Consider the following 23,985-nt stretch of genomic DNA (forward strand, 5'->3'; position numbering starts at 1 on the left):
TTGTAAACAAATTGGATATGAGATTGACAGACAGAATTCTAGATGTGTTCTATTGAAGTTTTTTCTTTCCTCACAATGTTATGATACTATAATGAATATACTGGCACCTTACGTTAATTGTAGAAGTGTGGTTAACTACCACACCAGTCTGAGTTGAAGCATTGTTAATAAATCGTATCTGAAATGAATTTTCTTTTTCAAAGTACTTAATATAACTAAGGTAAAATATTCATATATACGTACATGTTTAAGCTGAGCTTTATTAAAGGAGTTGAGTGGAGCTATTACTCTCCCTTCTAATCTGCATCCACCGGAGGTAAGTTTCTGGTTCTTCATTCTTTTTGTTTCCGTTTTCGTTTATTAGTTTTCCGTTGCGCGATAGATTCCCTTCTCGATTCCTTTCGAGGTTGCTAGGACTTCGAATTAGGGATCAAGAAGTGAGTTCAAGGGAGGTGGTCGTTACGTATTGGAAGGAATCAAAACTTCCCTTGAACTAGGCTTTTAGATTGTAGCAGTTGTTATACAATTTTTGGCGAACCAGCCAAGGATTTTTCTGACGGTAGGATTGTGGATGGAAGGAGAGTAAAAAAAAAAACAGAGAGAGAGGAGAAAGAAAATGAGAGTGATTCAGACTGTTTGGTGACGTGCACTGGTAGGGTTACTGGTGTTGGTTTCTCCCAAGGGAAGTATTCTATTGTATTGATATATACATATATATATTGTGTGATATATTTTGTGATAGTGTTGTTGTGTACTTGATAATATGTCAACGTCTGAGCGAATTTCAGTTGGGGGCAGTGTTGCTAGCTCCGATTCGGATAGAGAATACGCGTGCTGTAATCAAGGTAATAAGTCTGTAATATCAGAAACTGCTGAACGGGAAGATTCAGTCATGTGTGAAAAGTGTACCCGATGGTATCACTTCCGTTGTGTCGGGATAAAAGAATCCGATAGCATGTTTGAATTAATAAGTCGGGATTCATACCAATGGATTTGTCAGGGTTGCCAACCCTCAAATGGAAATGGGAAAATCGAAAAATCTTTTGAAAATGGTGGCTTGGTTAAGTCCAACCAAAATGAAGAACAAGATGTTCTAAAATTTCCTGTAGTTACTTCGTCCCCTATTGGTGGATCCGAGAGTTCAATGGAAATGCGTTTGTTTGCATTTTTGCAAGAAAGGTTTGATACGCAGAATGAGAAACTGGACAGACAAAACAAAAAGCTTAAAGAAAAGTTTGATAGGCAGCATGATGAAATTTTGATCTTAGCTGAGAAAATTAACGAAGTCAAATTAGAAGTACACAAAGAAATAGTCGAGGAATCGAACAAACTACGCGAACAAATAAATGTGATAACTGGATCTCAGTTAGAACAAGAGGCTCGACTGCAAATTGTCGAGAGTGACCTCTTGAAAGTAAATCAAAAAGCGGAAGAATTGCAAGGTGAATTGCGAAATTTGCCTGAATTAGTTGATACTAATAGCAAGGAGATAACTTCGATTAAAGAAGGATATGAAACTACTGCCACTATTCTCGAATCGGTTTGTGATGAACAGAGAAGCTTAACCAAAAGAGTCTCTGTTTTGCAACAAAAACTTGAGCTTCGTTATGAGCAGCTTCAGAAGGAAATTAAAGAAGCTAGAGCGAAGTTTCCGGTTTCGAAAGAAATAAATATTGAGACTGAAGGGGGAGACGATAGTGTTGCTCCTAAAAGAGTTTGTTTCACAGATGTCAGAAAGGATAGGACGTCTGCTGAAAAGAGTAAGTTTGATTATAGTGATCAGCCGATTCCACATTCGGATGGAATGTTATTTAATGGTACTACTACAGCAACTAATACTTCCTGGTTTTCTAAACCTATCCCTAGTGTTCCGACGATGAAGGCCCCGTTTAATTTAGATACTTTTGCAAGTACTGGTAGAAATACCGTGCCTATCTTTGGCAATAGTAGTTCTCCGGTCTATACTATGTCTAATTGGAATTCGAGTCACTCGACTCCGAAATACTCCTCATTCAATCAACCCAGTTGGGGTAGTTCCATTAGTAATCCAATCAACCCTTTAAGTCAGTGTTCTACACCTTTCTATAATGTGTCTAACTTAAGTCCTTTTGACAATGGTCCTATATGGTCTAGGATTCCTGGTCAGCAATATAATTATGAATCTAAACAGATTTCACTAAAAGATCTTACTTATTTTCCTACTTTTGGTGGAGAAATTCGTCCTGGAGCATCTAGAGCTTTCCTCAGAAATTTCAAAAGTTGTATAGACAGATATTCCGTTTCGGATTTTGAAAAGATTAGAGCTTTTCAAAGTTGCTTGCGAGATGGAGCTGAAGTTTGGATTCAGTCTGTCCTACATGAAATCCGTTCTTTTGATGACTGTATCCGGCTATTTAAAAGTCAGTATTGTAATGAGAAGACCGAGCTGATGCAGAAAAGGTATCTCCAATCTTTAAAGTATGACAAAAATAAATATTCCTCGTTGCTAGAATTTTCTTGGTTCTTGGTTGAAATGTACTATAACATTACCGAAAATCCTAACTTTCAGGAACTTTCAGGATTAATTTTGGGAAGCTTGCCTTACGATGATGTAAGATTATTATCTGTTAATCCAAGTCAGAACTTAGTCGATCTGATGATTCAGATTGGGAATTTGTCTTCGATTACAGGTCCGCGTACCGAGTTTGAACCTCCTTCTAGGAAGAGATCATTTATTAAACAGGCGAAGGTTATCAAAACTAACCAAAACTTTAATCAAAATAAAACGGTTGATAGCAGTTGTCAAACTGAAAAGAGGAACCCGGAGTATTCTCAGAACTTTAATAATTATAATAATAATTACAATCAGAACTCGTTTCGAGGTAATAATCGCAATCGACGATTTAGAGGAAGAGGAAATCGGTATCGAAATAATGGAAATCGATACTACAATAACAATAATAGTTATAATAACGATCGAGTAGAAGAAAATGATGGATCTAGACAGATGTCTAACAGTCACAGTGAAGGGTCTCCGAATTCGAGAGAACAGGTAACCAGTTCGGAAAACATGACTCGCAGCTGCCAATGAGAAAGGGGCAGGCAAGCTGCGAAGGACAAGACCCCTTTCGAAGTATTTGCACAGTGACCTCGTCAAACTCTTCTGATTCTACAAATCCGTTTTTAGAATTTCATGTTAATTTTGTAGTCGAAGACGATTATGTCTGTTCCTCGTCTGAGTACTATTTTTCCCCTTCACCCATGATAAAAGGGAACATTGCGGGCATAGATCTGCGGTGTACGGTGGATAGCGGCGCTGAGCTGAATTTAATGGATTGGGAAGTATGGAAACGTCTAAAATTAACCTTCCCAGCCGCCAAGCTACATCCGTATACTAGACTCACTTTAGGAGCCTTTGCAGGAAAAAAAAATTCCAAGTACAGGGATTACAAACTTTTAATTTAAATTTTCAAGGTCACCTTTTTGAAACTCCTATATTTGTAATGAAATACTTACGAACTGATATCATCTTAGGATGTCCCTTCCTGGATAAATTCAATGGTATTATTGATCGAGGTAAAAATGAAGTTAGACTCCAAACTTCATCTGGAACTCAGATTTCCTTACAGACCATAAGGCCTGAAGTATTATTTGTCGGAATTTCGTCGAATCGTGTGGAAGTTTCTTCACCCACATGGCCAGTTCGAGCTATTGAACGGACGGATAAGAACACTTCTTTAGTGACTTCAACCATTGAGGAACCTCAACAGTCAGTGAAGCAGCCTACGAAATTTCCGATGAATCCTGTTGAACATTATTCATCAGAGGATCCAGAGCCTAATGTTTCTGAGGTTGAAATTCAGGATTACATTAAGTCGAGAATCGACTTAGATGAAAATTCGAAACAACGTTTAGCCAGTATTCTTTTGAAGTACCGATATTTATTTTCGGAGTATCCTAGACGGGTGCGTGCACCACTCTATAAAATTCAATTAATAGATGAGAAACCGATAGTAGGACCGTACTATCCTGTTCCCCAAGCACTTCAACCTGCTTTTGAGAAAGAACTTCAAACCTGGATCAAGCTTGGGTTAGCCAGGGAACAACCTTCTCCGTATCGTAATCCGATACACTGCGTACGCAAAGCGTCAGGAGGAGTACGTCCAGTTTTGGACCTCCGAGCTCTAAATCAGAAGGTTTTGGCGCCGAAAATTCAGGTGGAACCCATAGGCGAAATTTTGAACCGTGTAACCAAGGCGAAATATTTTAGTTCTTTCGACTGTTCCTCTGGATACTATGGAATTGGGTTAGAACCCACATCATATCCATGTACTAGTTTTGTATACGCAGGTCATCAATATGTAATGTGTGTATTACCGATGGGTATTAAGAGTGCACCTTCAATTTTCCAGAATATCATGTACTCTTTCTTTGATCAGACTACTAAATCTTTTGCCACGGTCTACCTAGACGACATTTTAATTTCTAGTTTTTCCCTCGAAGACCACTTCGAACATTTAGAAAAGGCCTTTGAAATTTTTGCTCGTGCCAATTTCTCATTAAATTTTCGAAAGTGTCAGTTCATCCAACCCGAAATACATTTTCTAGGACACATTATCAGTGGAAACAATATCAAGGTTGATCCTCGACATAATGAGCCCATTCGTTGTTTCCCAATTCCGAAAACCAAACGGCAATTAAGAGCATTTTTGGGTTTAGTAAATTGGAGAAGAAAATTCATAGCTAATTTCTCTGCTTTAACATCTCCTCTATATGATTTGTTGAAAAAGGATAGGAAGTTTGTGTTCACTCCTGATTTATTAGAGTTATTTCACAAACTAAGAGAACGGGTAAGTCAACCACCGGCTCTTAGCCAGCCTGACTTTTCACTTCCATTCCATATTTTCTCAGATGCCAGTGGAGAAAATTTAGGAGGATTTCTTGCGCAATATCTTGAAGGTGAATCGTCCCCAGTCATTATTGCTTATGCTAGTAGAAGGGTAAAGCCACATGAGCTGTCCTTGTCCATTTTCCAACTAGAAGTATTAGCTATTCTCTTTCTTTGCGACCATTTCTCGCAATATATTCTAGGTCGTCCGACGATTGTACATTGCGATAACGCAGCAGCTACGCATGCGTTTACCATGAAAAGTTTAGATCCTAGGACTACTCGTATTCTTCTAAAACTTCAAAGATACGATCTACAATTCCAACATATGTCATCAGAAGACAATTTCATTGCTGATATACTTAGTAGATATCCTCCGGAACTTCCTGGAGATAGTACCCATCTCTCGGTTAACTTGTTGTCTAATCTTGACTTTTCCTTTCTTAATCGTGAGGAATTCCTTCAAGGTCAATCTGACGATCCATTTTGTCAGAAAGTTCGGGAATCTCTCGTTAATCCATCGGAAGTCTCTGACTTCATAGAACATAAAGGTCTTCTATATCGTAAGAATGTTCGTACAAATCAATGGGTTCTCATTGTGCCACAATGTCTGGTTGATAACATTGTTGAAGCAGTTCATCTGCGAGGCCATTTTGGAGTGTACAAATGCTTGTCAGTATGTCGTAAACTTTTCTATTGGCGTAACCAGCGAAATTCTATAAAGAAATATGTGAAAGATTGCACTCGTTGTGCTGAGACTAAGTTCGCTAATCGGATCATTGCTAAGGAAGCATGTCAAATAGAAGCTCAAGCTCCTCATGATAAGTTAGGAATAGATTTGGTAGGAAAGCTACCTTGTAGTAATGGGTATTACTATCTTTTGTCGATTATTGACATTTATTCTAGATTTGTTGTCTACCTACCTCTTCGCACAGCACATGTAAAAGAAATTATTTGTCCTCAAACAAAAATACTTCTATTGTTTTCCATACCCTCGGGTAATCATATCGGATAAAGGTTCACAATTTACCTCACGACTCTGGAATTCTTTTTGTCATCAACATAATATAAAGCATCTTCAAACGTCTAGTTATTCGCCAAATGCGAATGGAGTAACTGAAAGGTCTCATAAGGAAATTAATCGAATTCTTCGGTTGGAGTGTAATACTCAACAAACCAATTGGAGTAAGGTCATCAAAATGGCTCAAGATCTTCTGAATCATTCCATTTGCAGTAGTACTGGTAAAACTCCTGCGGAGTTATTTCTCTCGTATTCTGCTACAGAAGCATTTAAGCGTTCATTCCCGTGGCCTCCTGAACTACAAAAAGAATCAGAAGCCCGGAAGCATATAGTAACTTCTATATGTAACCCTAAGAAAGAATGTCAGAAAATAAGGAGGACTGGAAGAGAAGTAAAATTAAAAGAAGGAGATTTAGTGATGGTTAAAACACACTATCTTTCTTCAGCTGTTAAGAAAGAAACTTCTAAGTATCTTAATTGTTTTATTGGACCCTTTTTGGTTCATAAGCTCCTAAAGAATTGTGCAGTTTTGCATAACTTGTCTGGTGAGTCAGTAGGTACTCAAAATTTTCAAAACTTAAAGATATTTGATTGTTCTCCGGATAAGCGGAGGGAATTATTATCTAAACATCCTAATCAAGATTTAGTTTAAACAAATATTGTTTGTAATTATATTTATATAGTCTTCATTTCTTAAGTATCGAGTCATAAATTCAAAAGAAAAAAAAGATTTTTTTTTCTTTTCCAAGGCTCGGTGAGAACTGTAACATACCTTGTTTGTTACAGACAAGTTAATAGGCTCAATGTGAATTTTGAATTATATTACTCATATTAATATCGTAATTTTATAATAGGGCAATTTAAAATATCCTTATGTTCATTATTCTTTCGCAAACATTGCGTTGAAATGCAGATTTTGTTGTGTTTAGACGTTGGTTCTCTTAGTAAACTGCTCTTGAGTTTGTTTATCAATGTTCTTCTTCTTCTTCTATTGAGTCGCCCATAGTAGGAGAATATACAGGCATAGGAGCATTACGGAATAAGGCCAGTTTATAACGTTGATTTATAGTTCAAATTAAGGTTGTAGTATTCTTTCTTACTATATATTTTGTTCATGAATATCTATATTTTATGCGAATTATCTTTATTTTGTTTAATAAAGCAGTAATAAAAGTTTCACCAAAATTTCCAACAGTGGGAATGAGAGAGAAGCGAAACGGTGAAACGACTGTCTTTATATATACTGTGTACTTCACCAAAAGCCGAACAAGAGTGGCGTCGTAATTTTCTTTCTTCTGTTAGAAGAAATTTTATTTTGTGATGAACTGAGAGCGTGTTCGTCGTTTTACTCTGCATAATAATAATCTCCATGAAGTGAAATTATAGTGAGAACGTTATTCTCCCGAGGTTTTGGATGGAAGGGAGATAATTCTAACATATAAAAGGTGGAAGTTGATCCCGCACATGGTGATTCTTGTGTAAGCTGAATAATGGCGTAAAACCTAATTACTTCTTCTAGTAGCAGCACTTCAGGTAACGTGACTAACTTTAAGTCGATCTACAATGACTATTCTGCATGTGAGCCTTGAAGTAAAGTGAACTTAATCTTGTTTTCTGGGAAACTTCAGTAGTAAAACTCGAACTGCCAAAGGTCAACGGATATATCTATATTTAGTTCAGTTGAATTATTTTGGAACACGAACCTACTGAATAAAACTATTCTTTCTTCGTATTAGCTACAGTGGTTTATCAGAGTTAGAATAAAATCTACGGTTGTTTATTAGAGTTAAGATAACGAAAGCACGGGTGTTCTTCAGAAGTATAAATTACTATTTGTGAGTACGAAAATGTATAGTTCACGAGTGTATCTTATACACGACACAATGTCCGAGTAAAGAGTTCCTATGGGGGAAACCTTCTTCCATGGGGGCCCAGCCTGTGCGCGGCCTCGAATAGTCTTAGCCAGCCCTCTCATTATGTAAGTCGTACGTAGCGTAAATCTCTCTCTCTCTCTCTCTGTTGTGAAGTTCATTAAGTATTGAGTTAACCGTATTAGAAATGTATGGGAATATTTTCTATTAGAGCTCCAATTTGAGTAAATTTGAGTATAATAATATATATATATTGATAGTATTTATCAGTGCTTCTTGCTATATGTGTTTACAGTTCAAGTGATTTCATGGGTAAGGTTGCCATTTTACGAAGACTGTCTGAATAGCATCTATAGTTCTCCAAAGTTTGTCCACCTTCGGTTATCATATGTTACAGTAATAAGTTGAACGTTGTCCCTCTGCTTAGATTGCTGGTGTTTCTAACTACGTTATGTCAAATTGCTGTTTGTTCAGTAACTGTCTGTCTATAAAAGAAATATATGTATATCTCGTCCATTCGTCCAATGTTGTCTAGTTAATAGATATATATACAAAGTCTCATCCAATTGTCCTGTATGAAGTGTATTATATACTATCGTGTCCATTGTCTACCTAATCCAGATTGTCTAGTATTGTCTATTATTACTGTCCACCTAACTTGTCCGCCCGAAAGGGAACATTATTACTAAACGTCCGAGTCATTAGTTGCTGTGTCTGCCCAGTGGATGTTCGGCTGTACACATTACTATTTGAGTGGCTACGGCATATTGAATTATGCGAAATGTGAGAACGGAAATTCTATCATGCTGAAGTGGGGATTAAGACATCAAGTGTACTATATTTGACTTCGTATAAATTGCATTACATTATAATCGATAGTAGAATGCGCCCATGGTTGGAGCTGCCGAACGGGGATGTCAGTAAATATTACCTCCGTTCCTTTATTGATTGTGTTTGGCACTTGAACTGAACCGGAAGCGGTAACCCTTCTTTCAGCTGACGCTCGCTCAAGCGAGAATCACTCTGTTTTGTTATTATGTCGTACCTATGACGAGTGATGTGAAACTCTTAACTTTATTTAGTTGTCTGCGACTGCAATATGGTTGTTTCTCTTAAGTGGTGTGACGAAGTGTCAGGTAATAGTTTCTAACAGTTACAATACAATCTACTTCGACTGTTGGTCTATGGACAGTTCTCTGGTAAGAAAAAAGAAGTTAACAATAAAATCTGATAATGGTTGATATTGTAAACAAATTGGATATGAGATTGACAGACAGAATTCTAGATGTGTTCTATTGAAGTTTTTTCTTTCCTCACAATGTTATGATACTATAATGAATATACTGGCACCTTACGTTAATTGTAGAAGTGTGGTTAACTACCACACCAGTCTGAGTTGAAGCATTGTTAATAAATCGTATCTGAAATGAATTTTCTTTTTCAAAGTACTTAATATAACTAAGGTAAAATATTCATATATACGTACATGTTTAAGCTGAGCTTTATTAAAGGAGTTGAGTGGAGCTATTACTCTCCCTTCTAATCTGCATCCACCGGAGGTAAGTTTCTGGTTCTTCATTCTTTTTGTTTCCGTTTTCGTTTATTAGTTTTCCGTTGCGCGATAGATTCCCTTCTCGATTCCTTTCGAGGTTGCTAGGACTTCGAATTAGGGATCAAGAAGTGAGTTCAAGGGAGGTGGTCGTTACGTATTGGAAGGAATCAAAACTTCCCTTGAACTAGGCTTTTAGATTGTAGCAGTTGTTATACAAAGATGAACTTAAAGGTAATCAGAATTGTTCCCAATGAACTTAGGAACCCCGAAAGAGATGGATTCCACACAAACATTGGTCATTTTCAATTACTTCATGTCATTTCACACATTCCTTCAGGGTGCTAATGGGAGCATAACTTACATGGAATCTGGATTGCAACTCTTTATCTAAGGGACCCCCAAAATTATGGATTTGACACTAATATCGGTCCTTTTTATAATTTTGATGTCAGCCCCTTTCGTTCCTCCTAGGAGAGCAAACGAATGCTGCCACCACTAGGACTAAATTTGGTCTTAAATGGCATTAAAATTTCTACCAATTAATTTAGCTACGAGAGCTGCATTTAGAACCTCTGCGTCTCTACTTTTGCTCTCGCCGCCCCCAATTACTACATATTTCTCCGACCCTTGATCCCTAACTTCAAAATAAAACAATTAGTGCTTAATTAGTGAATTCATTACAGTTAAATACCACTCACTAAATTCTACAGGTACAACTACGTAACAAAAAATAACAAGTGGGAAATATGTTCTTAATTATTTTTAGATTTCTTACGCTTTCATTAAACATATTAGAATAGTAAAAGAAGATAGTTTATGAAATAGTATATTTCCTCTTGATTTTTTAACTTTTTCATACGAAAAAATGAAAATATTATTTAATTTTTGAACATTTCGCTCTTCAAAGATGTTGCTCTCTAGGCACGAGCCTAGTTGGACTAATAGCTAATGCGGCACAGTTAGCGGCGCTGAAAAATTAGGATTCGAATGTAATATCGGTTGATTTCGATATTTTTATGTCGCTACGTAACCACTCTGGGTGCTAATGGGAGCTTAATTGGACTTGGATTGAAAGTAGAACTATTTACCTAAGTGACCACGAACTATGGATTCGACACTAATATCGATTCTTTTATAACATTTTTGATATGTATCCCGACAGTACTCTTTTCCATATTGTAAGAAGTATGGTTAAAATTGCTCTAGACATATCAGAATTATCTTGACGCACACACACATACATCCACATTTTTATATATATATATATATATATGCCGAGTGAGCGAGCGAGAGAGAGGGGGCGACCCAGGGTATCACCACCTCAACATTGCAAAAGCATATATCAGGTATTGAATTGAAAATCTGTGTAAAGACTCTCTGCTGTGGCATGCTTCATAAGGACAATTCCAGTCTGCTCACGTGACCTTTGGTGCTCATGAATTTCTTGCGAACGTTCCGACTTTGGATTCTCTGTTTTTACCATCTTTTTATGCTTCGGATAGTTTTTCAAGAACATAAATGTCATGCTGTAATATGAATGTTGAGAAGTAACCTATATATGACAAATAGCTGCAAACAAATACACTATATAACCTATTTCTTGTTATGGTATTATTTTCTTAATTTGTATTTTACATTCTCATATATAATACCGACCTACTGTGAACACTTATATCAGATGTTATATATTTATCATAACAATTACTATGTTCTGCAATGATTATGTTATATATATACAACTGATGTATTTTAATGTAATTATTTTATATAATTTTTCATGCATTGCAGGAAATAGAATTTCAAAAAAGCAAAACCCAGATGTGAATCGAACTCATAACCTTACAATTTGGAATCCAACGGCTTGCCACTTTTTTTCAAAAGAAACTTCCTCAGTTATTTTCTACTTTCACCACTTTTAAGGACTACTAGACTCGACAGGGACACGAACACAGATACAGCGAGGACAGTTACAATTCCACCCTTGATCTTCAAACAGATTCGAACCCCCAATGGGGTTCACTTAACGATTGTCAGCCTAACGCCTCAGACCGCTCGGCTACAGCCACCGGCATCCACTGAGCCAACGCACTCACTCTTTGGAACGTGCTTCTAGCGATGTATTCGGCTCTCTAGATAATTATGACATTCATATCAGAGTCCTGCAAACCCAGGCCCAAAGACGGCCCGCCCGCCTTGGATGGACCTGTATTCTGTGCCAGGCTCGACCCGGCCTGGCCCAATGGGAAATGAGATATGTGTCGTCAAAATATTGATGTCCTTTTGTCCTTCTTGAATGGGAAAATCGTTTGAAATGTTACCCAAGGTTTACTTTCTATATTCCTATTCTATCTGTCTATTTGTTATCTGTACTTGCTCTGTCCAGCCATGTTTATTATACAATAATACAGCTCATGGACGTAAAAGTCTTGTACTACACTCATTAGTGGGTTACGAGTAACAGAGAAGATATGTAAAACTGCTACACTGTATATAATACTAATACTACAACTGCTACTGCTAATACTACTATTACTATTACGATTACGAATGATAGTGCTAATTCCACTATGGCTGTTACTCCTACAAATATTACTACTACCAATACTACTACTACTACTCATTACTATACCAATACGACAGCAAATAACACTACAGCTATTACTAGTAATACGAAAACAAAACAATGAAAATGAAATCTTCGAGTTTTACGTCCCACACTTATGCCGGCTAGGCTAAAGGAGACGGTGATGATGAGAAATAAATTAAATGGTGGCATTAATAAAGTAGGAGGAAACGGGAGAACGTCGAGAAAACCGCCACATACGGTGTTTATCCACCACAAAGTTCACTTGGCGCGAGATGGGATCGAACCAGGGACCCCATCTACCAGAGTGAACGCTCAACCACTGGTCCACCGTTCCAGAAACACCTAATAGACCCTGGCGTCTTGGTGATTTATCATTATATTTTGTTATATTTATAGTATCAAACTATAAACAATACAGGAACATGTAACACCATTTGCTATTTGCCTTGCTAATTGAACATTACTAGAAATTGCACAGATCTTATGAACACGTCTGTTCACGGTTTCGGCCTCCGTGGGCTAATGGTAGCGTACCAAATTTATTTAGTAGGTCAAGTACTTGACTTCATCATACGTTCTTTAGGTAACTACGGCTCAGGCTGTATGGATGATGACGGGATGAATTGGTGGAATGAAAACAGTGGGAGGAAAAGGGACCACCCCAAAAACTCCCACGTACACGGTGTTTGTCCACCACAAAACTCACATAGCATGAGCAGGGATTGATCCGACGACCTCTAGCACCAGATGTGAGTGCTTTATCTACTGAGCCACCGTTGTCCCTCGTAGACCAAGGATCGCTTCACATTCTATGCATACCGACCATAATAACTAGCGTTTCTCTTTTTTTCTCTCTACTTAGAAGGTAAATTCTGTACCACCAGACATGTCAACTCTGACCCGAAATCGTAGCAGTTATAGTAGTATCTAGCTGTGGTCGTAGTACTAATAATAGAAGAAGTAGTAGTACTAGAAGTAGTAATATTAGTAATATTACAGTACTTTGCTGTCTTGAATAAAGAGTCAGTTTCCCAAACACATTACGATTAACAAAAACTGGCAGTAAGACCGTACAATCACGGCAAAGGCAGGGGTAGTGGAGGACATTAAAAAAAATGATATTAATTTCCAATCCGCCTTTCAGTGCCCGGGCCGAGCCAGGCCGGCGGGGCTCAGCCCGGAAATACATGCGCCCGGTTCGGCCCTATAGCATTTGTGTCCGGCCCGATTCGGCCCGAAATGTGCCGGTCCGATTAGGGCCCCGTCCAGTTTGATATTACTTGAAACGGGCAGGGCCGGGTTGGGTCGGCCCGGGCACATTCTGGGCTGAACCGGGCACGCCCGGCCCGTGCAGAGCTCTGGTTCATATCCACTGCAAACGCTGTTTTTGTTCTATTTTGACTTTAATTTAGTACTCAGGCGAGAATTATGTTCTATGTCTTAATTTTCAGCATTCTTTCACACATGGAAAGATTTGTTTACGTATCTAAAGTTTTATTACGTATGGGAAGCTAAATAAAAAAAAGCATGTGCTGTCATTAATACAGTTTCGAAATATTACATCATTAAGTATTTCAATCAATGTTGCTATGTTCATACAATTAGTAACAAGTCTTATTATATTTAAAAGAAGGAAAACACATCTGCAAAGTTATTCATGATTGCAAAGGTTGGCTTCGAGGTTCGAACCTGGTTTACTTTTTCCCGAACATACCCGAAGTTGGACTTAGAAAATGTTTGCCTCAAAACAGCAATAAAGAACGCCTTCGACCTTTGAGACAAGATGTACCTTTCGGGAGTCAACTTTCAAAATTTTGGGGTGGGTTATTTTCCCCCCTAAAGCGGTCTTTCCGCAGAAAATAAAAAACCCGTATTCCTTTATTTTTTGCGAATTGTCCATACAAAATGTTCGTTCCAATTCTTCGTGGCCTTTACACACATCTGACATACTGTTATTAGCACTTTTGATTTTTCGTCATCAAATGTTTGGAGGGGTCCCTGCCCCACCCAATCATCTCCTCCATTAAAATACGAAACCCATATCCTGACTTTACGTCTGCAATATCTGCGCACAATTTAATTCACTTCGGAGCATTCTTTCTCGTCTTTCGGCCGTCAACTTTCAAAATTTTGGGTGGGGCTCTCGACCCCTAAAACGTTTTCCCGCAGAACATAAAAACACGTATTCCTTTATTTTTTGCGTATTTTCCATACAAAAAGTTTCTTAGCAATTGTTCATGTCCTTTACATACATCTGACTTACTGTTACTAGCATGTTTGATATTTCGTGATTAAAGGTTTAAAGGGGTGCGTGCTCCATCAAACCGTTTTTTCCAGGAAAATACGAAACCCGTATTCCCTCTATGTCTACAATATCTGTGCAAAATTTCATTGACTTCGATTCAGTTCTTCTTACCTTTCGGGCGTCAACTTTCAAAATTTTGGGCAGGTACTTTGGGCCCCTAAAACCGTTTTCCCGCAGAACATCAAAAACCCGTATTCCCTTATTTTTTGCGTATTGTCCATACAAAAATTTTCGTAGCAATTGTTCATGTCCTTTACATGCATCTGACTTACTCTTACTAGCATGTTTGATATTTCATGATCAAAGGTTTAGAGGGGTTCGTTCCCCACCCAACCGTTTTCTTCATCAAAATACGAAACCCGTATCTCATTTTACGTCTACAATATCTGTATATCTATGCAGAATTTCATTCACTTCGGTTCACTTTTTCTCGTCTTTCGGGCGTCAACTTTCAAAATTTTGGGTGGGACTCTTGCCCCCTAAAACCGTTTTCTCACAGAACATAAAAAACACTTATTTCTTTATTTTTTTGCGTATTGTCCATACACAAAGTTATGTTGCAATTCTTCATGTCCTTTACATACATCTTATATACTGTTACTAGCACTTTTGATATTTTGTTATCAAAAGTTTGGAGAGGTCGGCGCTGCACGCAACCGTTTTCCCCAGGAAAATACGAAACCCGTATTCCATCATTTTATCTGTATAATATCTGTGCACAATTAGTTCACTTCGGCTCACTTCTTGCCTTTCGGGCATCAACTTTTAAAAGTTTGGGGTGGCCTCTTTTGCCCCCTAAAGCTGTCTTTCCGCAGAAAATTAAAAAAACGTATTCCTTTATTTTTTGCGTATTGTCCATACAAACAGTTTCTTTGGAATTCTTCGTGGCCTTTACATACATCTGACATTTTTACTAGTACTTTTGATATTTCGTGATCAAATGTTTGGAGGGGTCCGTGCCCCACCCAACCGTATTTTTAAAGGAAAATAAGAAACCTGTATTTCCTAATTTTATGTCTATAATATCTGTGCAAAATTTTATCCACTTCGGTTCAGTTGTTCTTCCCTTTCGGGTGTCAACTTTCAAAATTTTTGGTGGGGTTTTTATATTAAACATTTACTTTATGTAACTTTTTCTTTTTTATGAAATTCTTTTTTGGGGGGTAAGGAGAGAAATGATTTTTTCTTATATCTGTCTCTTGCCATTCATCTTTTTTGAATAGCTTAAGTAAGACCATTTTGTAACTTTTGATATCATATAACTCCGTCACGATAATAAAATTGTCATTCTTAACAATTTGTTTTATTTCCTTATTTGCAGTTTGCTACACTGATATATTTGTTACAAAATTGAGATTTGGTCCAACGCCTTTCGAATTCGGAACCAACCCAACTCCCGAGCTTTTTGGGTTGCCTGCTATTGCAGGAAAACGAGAATTGCAGGTGGTAATGCACTTTTGGAGTCGTGTATACATTTCGAAACGAAATAAATAAGACTCACCTTCAACTCTTTGTCTACATAGAGACTAGATAATAAACAACGTCTCAGACAAGTTTCAGAACGGAGAACCATAGGCTATACTTGATTTTTAGGAAATTTTTAAACATTGTGAATTATCGGAAATCGCGTATTTTCACCATCAAATATCTCAGGAAGAACACAAATGAAAAATCCCAAATTTGCACAAAATAGACGATAGTTATGCAGTAACAAGTGAGTAAAATTGCAACACTTAGACTTAAGTAGTTTGTGAATTATAAATTGTTGCAATGATGTGAAATTCGCGATTTTAAGAGCTGAACAGATGCACAGGTTTTCTTTATATAGTATTTCAGACATATAATTTATCTATATTTCATCAGAAGTGCAGTCAAACAGCAAGAAATTGGAGTTTTGCTACATGTAAAAGAATTATCAATACCAGATCATAGGTCTACTGTATCATAGATTTGTATCTCTGACGCAAACACAAATCAGATGTTATGAATACTCACAATCGTATGAATTTACTGATTGCAGTACTTCAATACTTCCAGAACATAGTATGTTGTCATTTGCACCTAATGATACCGTAGCCTGTATTTATGACGAGAAATGGTCGATTGGGGAAATTGAAGATGTCAGTCAGAAAATACCGATCTTTTAGATCACTCTTTCCATCCCCATGGCTCAAGAACCTCTTTTAAAGGTCTACGAATGACAAAATGTGGGTACCAATCACTAAGGTTCTCCGGAAACACATCTACAGAGTTCACAACTTTTATACAGTAGGTCGTACTTTCAATATCAGTGTCAAACTCTGTACACAAATTAGTCTATTTACCTTACTGATATCTTAACAGCAGCGCTATAGGCAGAAAAGTAATAACAGACGCGTTTCGCTTTTTGTACAAGATATGACTGTATGCACACTTTAACCATTTAACATTACTGTCGTGTTATTCTGACTTTTTATCCACGCCTGATGGCGCTTCATGATATTAAATCCCAGTGAAGAAAAACCTTAGAAACTACTCGTCTCAGTGATTCAATTTTACCCACTTTTTACTGCATAACTATCGTCTATTTTGTGCAAAGTTGAGAGTTTGCGCTTGCGTCCTTCCTGAGATATTTGATGGTGAAAATACACGATTTCCGAAAATTCACAAGGTTTAAAAAATTCCTAAAAATCAAGTATATGGTTCTTAGATATGAAACTTGTTTGGGAAGTTGTCTATTATCTAGTCTCAATGTAGACAAAAAATTGAAGGTGAGTCTCATTTATTTCGTTTCGAAATGTACGTACATTCTAAAATGTCCATTTCTAGGTTTCCAACCTCAATGTTCAGAGCTACCTTTTTCGACGTTCTGAAGTATGTCTCAATGTGCACAGAACATAGAATGTTGTCTATTCCATTATCTTTCATATGGTTTTGGTTTGAACTCATTATCTTAAAAACTTAGAAAGTTACAGTATTTAACGAAATACACTAAAAAGTTCAAAATTTGCTCAGGCGCCTACACAAAATGGCCGCTACGACAAAACCTGCGCGGTTAAAAAATAAATGAATACCTGTTTTCAAATCCCCGAATGTGGTACAAACTTAGATAATATATATATATATATATATATATATATATATATATATATATATATATATATATATATATATATATTAGAAAACTAAATTTTGTCAGCAACCATCACTGGTCGATTTTATTTCGATTGTCCCGTAAGGAATCTCTTCATACGAGCCTTGGTATCTCGTCTAGTCTTCTATGGAAAGGTTTTTAACTATTTTACAGTTTTTTATGCAACATTAGGTGACTGATCGCTGTTGATGAGTGGTTACCGCATTGAACTTCCACCGAGCAGACCCGAGTTCGAAATGAAATGAAATGAAATCTTTGAGTTTTACGTCCCACGATTATGCCGGTTAGGCTAAAGGAGACGGTGATTATGAGAGATGAGTGAAATGGTGGAATGAAGAAAGTGGGAGGAAACGGGAGAACCCCGAGAAAACCCACGAGCACGGTGTTTGTCCACCACAAAGTTCACTTGGCGGGGGCTGGGATAGAACCCGGGACCCCAAGCACCAGAGGTGAACGCTCTACCACTGAGCCACCGCGCCCCCCGACCCGAGTTCGAATCCCGCCAGCACCGAACTTCTTAAAATTTTTCAATTTCTATCCATGCTCAGTGTGATAAGCAATATCTTCTGCGGAGAAGAGAAGAGATGTTCGAATAACAAGAATGAAGAGGAGTAGATCAATGATTGAAGATAACATTACAAATTTATTTGTGTCAATGTGTGGCCTGGGAGTGTTTTTAGTTATTCACTTTGACGGTAGAGGGGGAGGAGGGGGAATTACAAAAAATGAATAGAACTTAATAACTCTTGAACCAAACAACCAATCTCGATCAAATTTTCTACATAAATGACTTTCGTGCCTGGGATGGATTTTACCGTTTCACTTTGATGGAACAACGTAGGGTTTGGGGAGGAGGGGAGATATCCAAAAATCAATAAATACGTATAAAAATAAAAGTGATCATGCTCGTGAGTTAATCAGTCTGGAACCACCCGATCGATCTAAATCAAATTTTCAACATAGATGAAGTTCAAACCTGGGAAGTTTATTATTATTTCATTTTGATGGTAGAACTTAAGGGAGGGGAGGGGAGGAGGGTAAATATATGAAAATGAATAAAATTTAATAACTCTTGAACCACCTGACAGATTTCGATCAAATTTTTAACATAGATGATGTTTGAGCCTGGAAATGTTTTTTTTTTTTTTTTTTTTTTTTTTTTTTAATATTTCCACTTTAACGTTAGAACATAGGGAGGGGGAGGGAAAAGGGAGATTACTATATACAAATAAATAGAACAACTCTTGAACCACCCAACCGATCTCGATCAAATTTTCAACATACATGACATTCGGGCCTGGGATAATTTTTATCATGCCGTGCCCCGCAACATGGGGAGGGGAAAGGGATATATAAAAATCACCGAGAATGACCAATATTAAAGAGTGCTTTAGTAATATTAAAAACAGAACATAATACTATTTTTCCTTAATTTAACCCAGCGAAATCGGGGTGCGTCTTAGATTCGAAGACGTCTTAAATTCGAGTAGGCCTAATTATCGAGAAATGCTTAATTAAAGATATTTTTAACGTGTTATTAAAACTACTTTACTAGCCTAAATATTTTAAATTTTGAATCATATTCAATCATTCAAACAATAATAGTGTTCTGCGCTTGCGCAGGACGTGCGGGTTTGCTAGTTGCAAATAACGTTGCTCATGAGACGAAACGAGAAATAAGGATTTATCTTGTAAGTTTTTTGTCGAATTCCCATTTTTGAAGAATTCTTTCTAGTTTCGTCTCGTCTCGATTCTGGGAAAGCTTTTCTCGCCTCGACCCGTTATGCAAAGTTATATGTAAATTGTATGCCATGATTTTCTTCTTAAGTTTACTTACAAGTTATCAGAATACTTCCGCGTCACGAGAGGCCCATTGAAGGATGTGCCGTTAACATTTAAACAGTATTTGCTATTAAAATACATTGTGCAGGGTCGTAACCTGTGGGAGGGCATGGGAGCAACTGTCCCCCAGGGTAGCTCCCCGCCGTTCGAGGGGGTCCCATTTTAAAACAAACTTTTCTTACTCCATGTACGATACGTATATGAAATTATAAATGAAGCATCAAACAGGTTCACTACATTACATAAACAAAACAGAACACAAAAGGTAAATAAAACAAAAATAAGTCGTGGGCCCATTTCAGTTAAAAATGTCTACTAGAAGGGGCCCTAGAAATAATATTTCGTATGGCTTTGAGATTTATCAATATTCTCCCCTTAATTAATTTGTCATGTATGGAACGAGCCCAGAGGCGTACTAGCGGCCCATGCCGCCTTTGCCGTGCGGGAGGGCTCATAGGCTCCGGGAGGCCCATAAAGAGTAAGAGAAAGATATAGGAAGAGGGAGCATTTTTTCTAAGGGGCCCAAATACGTGTATTAATGCTTGCCCCCAGAAAAAATATAAGTTACGGCGCTGACATTGTGTAATGGCTTGTATATCTAAGTGTTGATAAATGCACTTCGTTATGTTCGTACAATCAATTTATCGATTTATAGTTATACTATGAATCGTGTAACACTGAAACTGTTTTTTATGATCTAAGAATTGGGTGAAATAATATTGTCCACGAGACCCGGTGGGGGCACTTGGTCGACGAAGTGTAAAAAGCTTTTTCAGACCAGCCATTCTGAAGGAGGTTTTCTTGGGTTTTTCTCATTCACACCAGGCAAATGCCGGGATGGTACCTAACTTATACGTCCCAGGCCGCTTCTTTCCTTCCCTATAGCGGATAGTGTGCTGGCCGAGGAACGTCATCTCTCATACGTGACGGGCTAAATGGCCATAGATGCCGAAAAGCCAGAAATCTAAATCCTAAAAATCCTAATCCTAATATTGTGTACAAGACTCGGGAAATATCTCGTATCTTATCGGGTGATCAAGGCGAGAATTTTCATGGTCTCATTTCAGATTTTAAAATGCTACTCTCGCCTCGTTTTAGAGACGAGAATCGAGCTCCTTCTGGCTATATGTTTAGTGTAGGAGTTTTCGGCACGGGAGACCTGGGTCCGATTCCTGGAGGAAGCTCATGTGGTTCGGTCTACTTTAAGCTGTAGGTCCACGTCTCATATAGTCTTGTTGGTGAAAGCATCGCTAATTCGTACGAGACGAGAAACTTCTCATCTCGTGGGTAACACTAATTATAGTAGAAATGCTTTATTATTTCTTTCCAGTTTTTTTTAAAGAGAGAGAAAGAAAAAAACAAAATTATTTACCTTCTATATTCTCCCTGTCCCCTCTCTTACCTTCCTTTTACATTCTCCTTATCCGTTCTCACAGTACAAAGAACAGCGTGTACTGTGATTAATCTTGCATGATGGTCTATCCTAGCGTTTCTCAAACTTTTCTCCAAATGGATCCCACTTTTATTAGTCAGAATGTTCAAAATGCTACCGTAGTTTTGTTTCCTTCAAAAACATTTTTTTCTAGCCTATATCACTAGACTAGTATACCTGTATATGTAATGAGATAATAGAATTCCTTCAATGTAGGCCTATGCAATATTAGAATTCATTTCTGGTACATACTAGAAATTTTGGTTAGGACGGAGTGGTCCAAAGTCGAAAATGTATTCTGTAAGGGCGTCTCAGGCAGTGATGGTTTCAGATGTGTCCCGCAGGGAAATTCAATACTCTCGGATGAAAAGTAATAAGAAGGTACTGGAAATACACATTGAGGACAATATGAAACATGGCCCCGAGAGGAATTTCCTCCCACGGGTCACCCCTTAAAATTATCACTTGCCTCAGATGCAGATAAAACATTATTTTTACATATAATTTTTTTAATTGCGAAGTTTTGGAGGGTGTGGACATGATGGATACCCCATAGGTGCGCCTCTGATTTTCATAATCTTTATCTTTGTATCCTCGTCGCCAAAAGTGCCTTTACATCGCCGTGACGGGTATGTGACAGCGCAGTACTCTAAAGAATGGATGGTTGCATAAGAAATTCTGGTTAATTTTGAAGAGTTTTTATTTTGACTAGGGAAATAAAGTAGGTATAGGGAGTAAGGGCATAGATTTAAAGCATCAGTGCACTGTCATCTCTGAAAAGATTTGTATTCTCTGTTTTTCAATTTATTGTCTTATATGATAAGTTAAAAACTGCTAACAACTGCTACTAGCGCTTTTCACTCTTCAGGAATTTACTAGGACATGTTCGGGCTTGAATTATTTTATTCACCTCACTGTAATTATTTGAGAATGAAAACTGATTACGCTGAACATGAATATGTTTCGTTGTCGTAAAGCAAGGGCCGTAATAAATATAGATAAGGTTCTTATTATTATATAAAACACATAAGTATTTATTCCGTGTATAGAATAATATAATACAGTAACTAGGCAACATCATAATCACTAACTACCGCAGGATTTTTTCCAATGGGGGGGGGGAGACTGATGTAGAGTTTTTCGTTTTATTCCCTACTGTAATAACATTTATCATTGATAGTGTATATCGTCTTTCGCCGCTGTAGCCTATTAGTCAGAACATTCATCTCCAGATATGATGTCGAAAGAAAAAAATAAATTGATATGCAAGAGTGGTGTGATTAATTTTACAGCATTCTGGAACTATCTATCTTCGATTTACTCATACTCCCCCAGGCCCCCTGCCCCAGATATTTCAGCTGCTGCGTTATATATATGGTTCCATGTCAGAAGGGCCCGACAAAAGGGCAAAGACCGAAAGGCCAGAGTCAAAATGGCCCGCGACAAAAGGACCCGAGCAAAACGGCCCTGCTTCAAACAACAGACCCGGGTTGAAAGGGGCCCCGCTACAAAGGGGCCCCAGTCAAAATGGCCCATGTAAAAAGGACCTGGGTCGAAACGTCTCAGCAACAAAAGGGCCAAGTCAAAAGGGCCCGAGTCAAAAGGGACCACGCTACAAAAGAGCCAGACCACAATGGCCCCGTAACAAAAGTGCTCCAGTCAAAAGGTTTGCGCAACAAAAGGGCAGGAGTCAAAACGACCCGAATCAAACCGACCCTCATCAAAAGGGCCGGGTCAAAAGGGTCCCATGACAGAAGGGCCCGAGTAAAAAGGGGCTTGCCTCAAACGAGCCCGGCTGAAAAAGAGCCCTGCTACAAAACAACCCGAGTCAAACGGCCCGGCTAAAAGGCCTCCGTAACAAAACGGCCCGAGTCAAAAGGGGCCGAATCAAAACGACCCTCATAAAAAGAGCTCGGGTCAAAGGGGACCCACGACAAAATAACCCGAATCAAAAGGCCCCGGGTCGAAAAAAGGTATCGCTGCAAAATGGCCCGAGTCAAACGGCCCGGCGTCAAAAGTCTCCGCAAAAATGGGCACGAGTCAAAACGCCTTTCATCAAAAGGACCCGAGTCAAAAGGGTCCCACGGCAAAGGGGCTCGAGTCCCAAGGGACCTGCGTCAAACGGGCCAGGGTCAAAATGGGTTCCGCTACAAAAGGGCCTGAGTGAAATGGCCCCGCTTCAAAAGGTCTCCGCAACAAAAGGGCCCTAGTCAAAATGGGCCGAATCGAAACGCTCCTCATTTAAAGAGTCCGTGCCAAAAGGGTCCCACGACAAAATGACCCGAGTCAGAATGCCCCGCGTCGAACGGGCCCGAATCAAAACATCCCTCAAAAACGGACCCGCGTCAAAAGGTTCCCACTACAAAGGGGCTCGAGTCGCAATGGTTCAGCGTCAAACGGGCCCGAGTGAAAAGGGGCCCCGCTACAAAAGGACCCGAGTCAAATGGCCCCCTGTCAAAACAACCTGGGTCAAAAGGTCTACGCAACAAAAGGGCCCGAGTCAAAAGATGCCGAATCAAAACGCTCCTCGTGAAAAGGGCCTGGTTCAAAAGAATCCCACGACAAAAGGGCCATGCGTCAAACGGACCCGAGTCAAAAGGGAACCCGCTACAAAATGCCCAAGTCAAAACAGTACCGCGTCGAAAGGGCCCAGGTAAAAGGTCTCCGCGAGAAAATGGCCCTGCGTTAAAAGGGCCCGTGTCAAAAGGGATCCGCGACAAAAGGAGCCGAGTCAACAAGAAACTGCGTCAAACGGGTCCTCATCAAAAGGGGCACCACTACAATAGGGCACGGGTCAAAACGGCTAGGCGTCAACTGGGCCCGAGTCAAAAGGGCCCCGCGTCAAACAGGCACAAGTCAGAAAGACCCCGCGTCAAAAGTGCCCGGTAAATACGGTTCCACGGGTAGAAAGCTTGAGATCACAGCAAGAGTGGAGATCAGGCATGCACAAGAGGATTGTGTCCCCTTAGTAAGTTGAAATGTTTGTGCAAATGAAGGAAATATATCTGTGGTTATTAGTAACAAATAGGAAATTTGAATGGTAATATTAGTTTTGTTTGCTTGTTGATTGTTTTGGAACAATCGCTATCGCTTAAATCGTTCTCCATGAAAGTTTGCTTGCACTCCCGTCATAGGCGGACTGGGTGTATTAGGGCCTAGGCCGCGGTTACCATGGAGGGACCTCAGACTATAACACCAATTTCTAAAATAACGTACAATCAGTGGCGCAAACAGCTATGAACTCGGGGGCCCATGCCCTCTCCGAAACAAACCTGGTCTATCTTATACAGCAGCGCTGCAGATAAATTTTGGTGAAATTTCAAAATAGATCAATGTATAATTGAATATTGAATTAAGCCAAAGCACTGTACGAAA

The sequence above is a fragment of the Thermobia domestica genome, chromosome 2 (assembly GCF_964235325.1).
Source record: "Thermobia domestica chromosome 2, izTheDome1.hap1.1, whole genome shotgun sequence".
NCBI lineage: Eukaryota > Metazoa > Arthropoda > Insecta > Zygentoma > Lepismatidae > Thermobia > Thermobia domestica.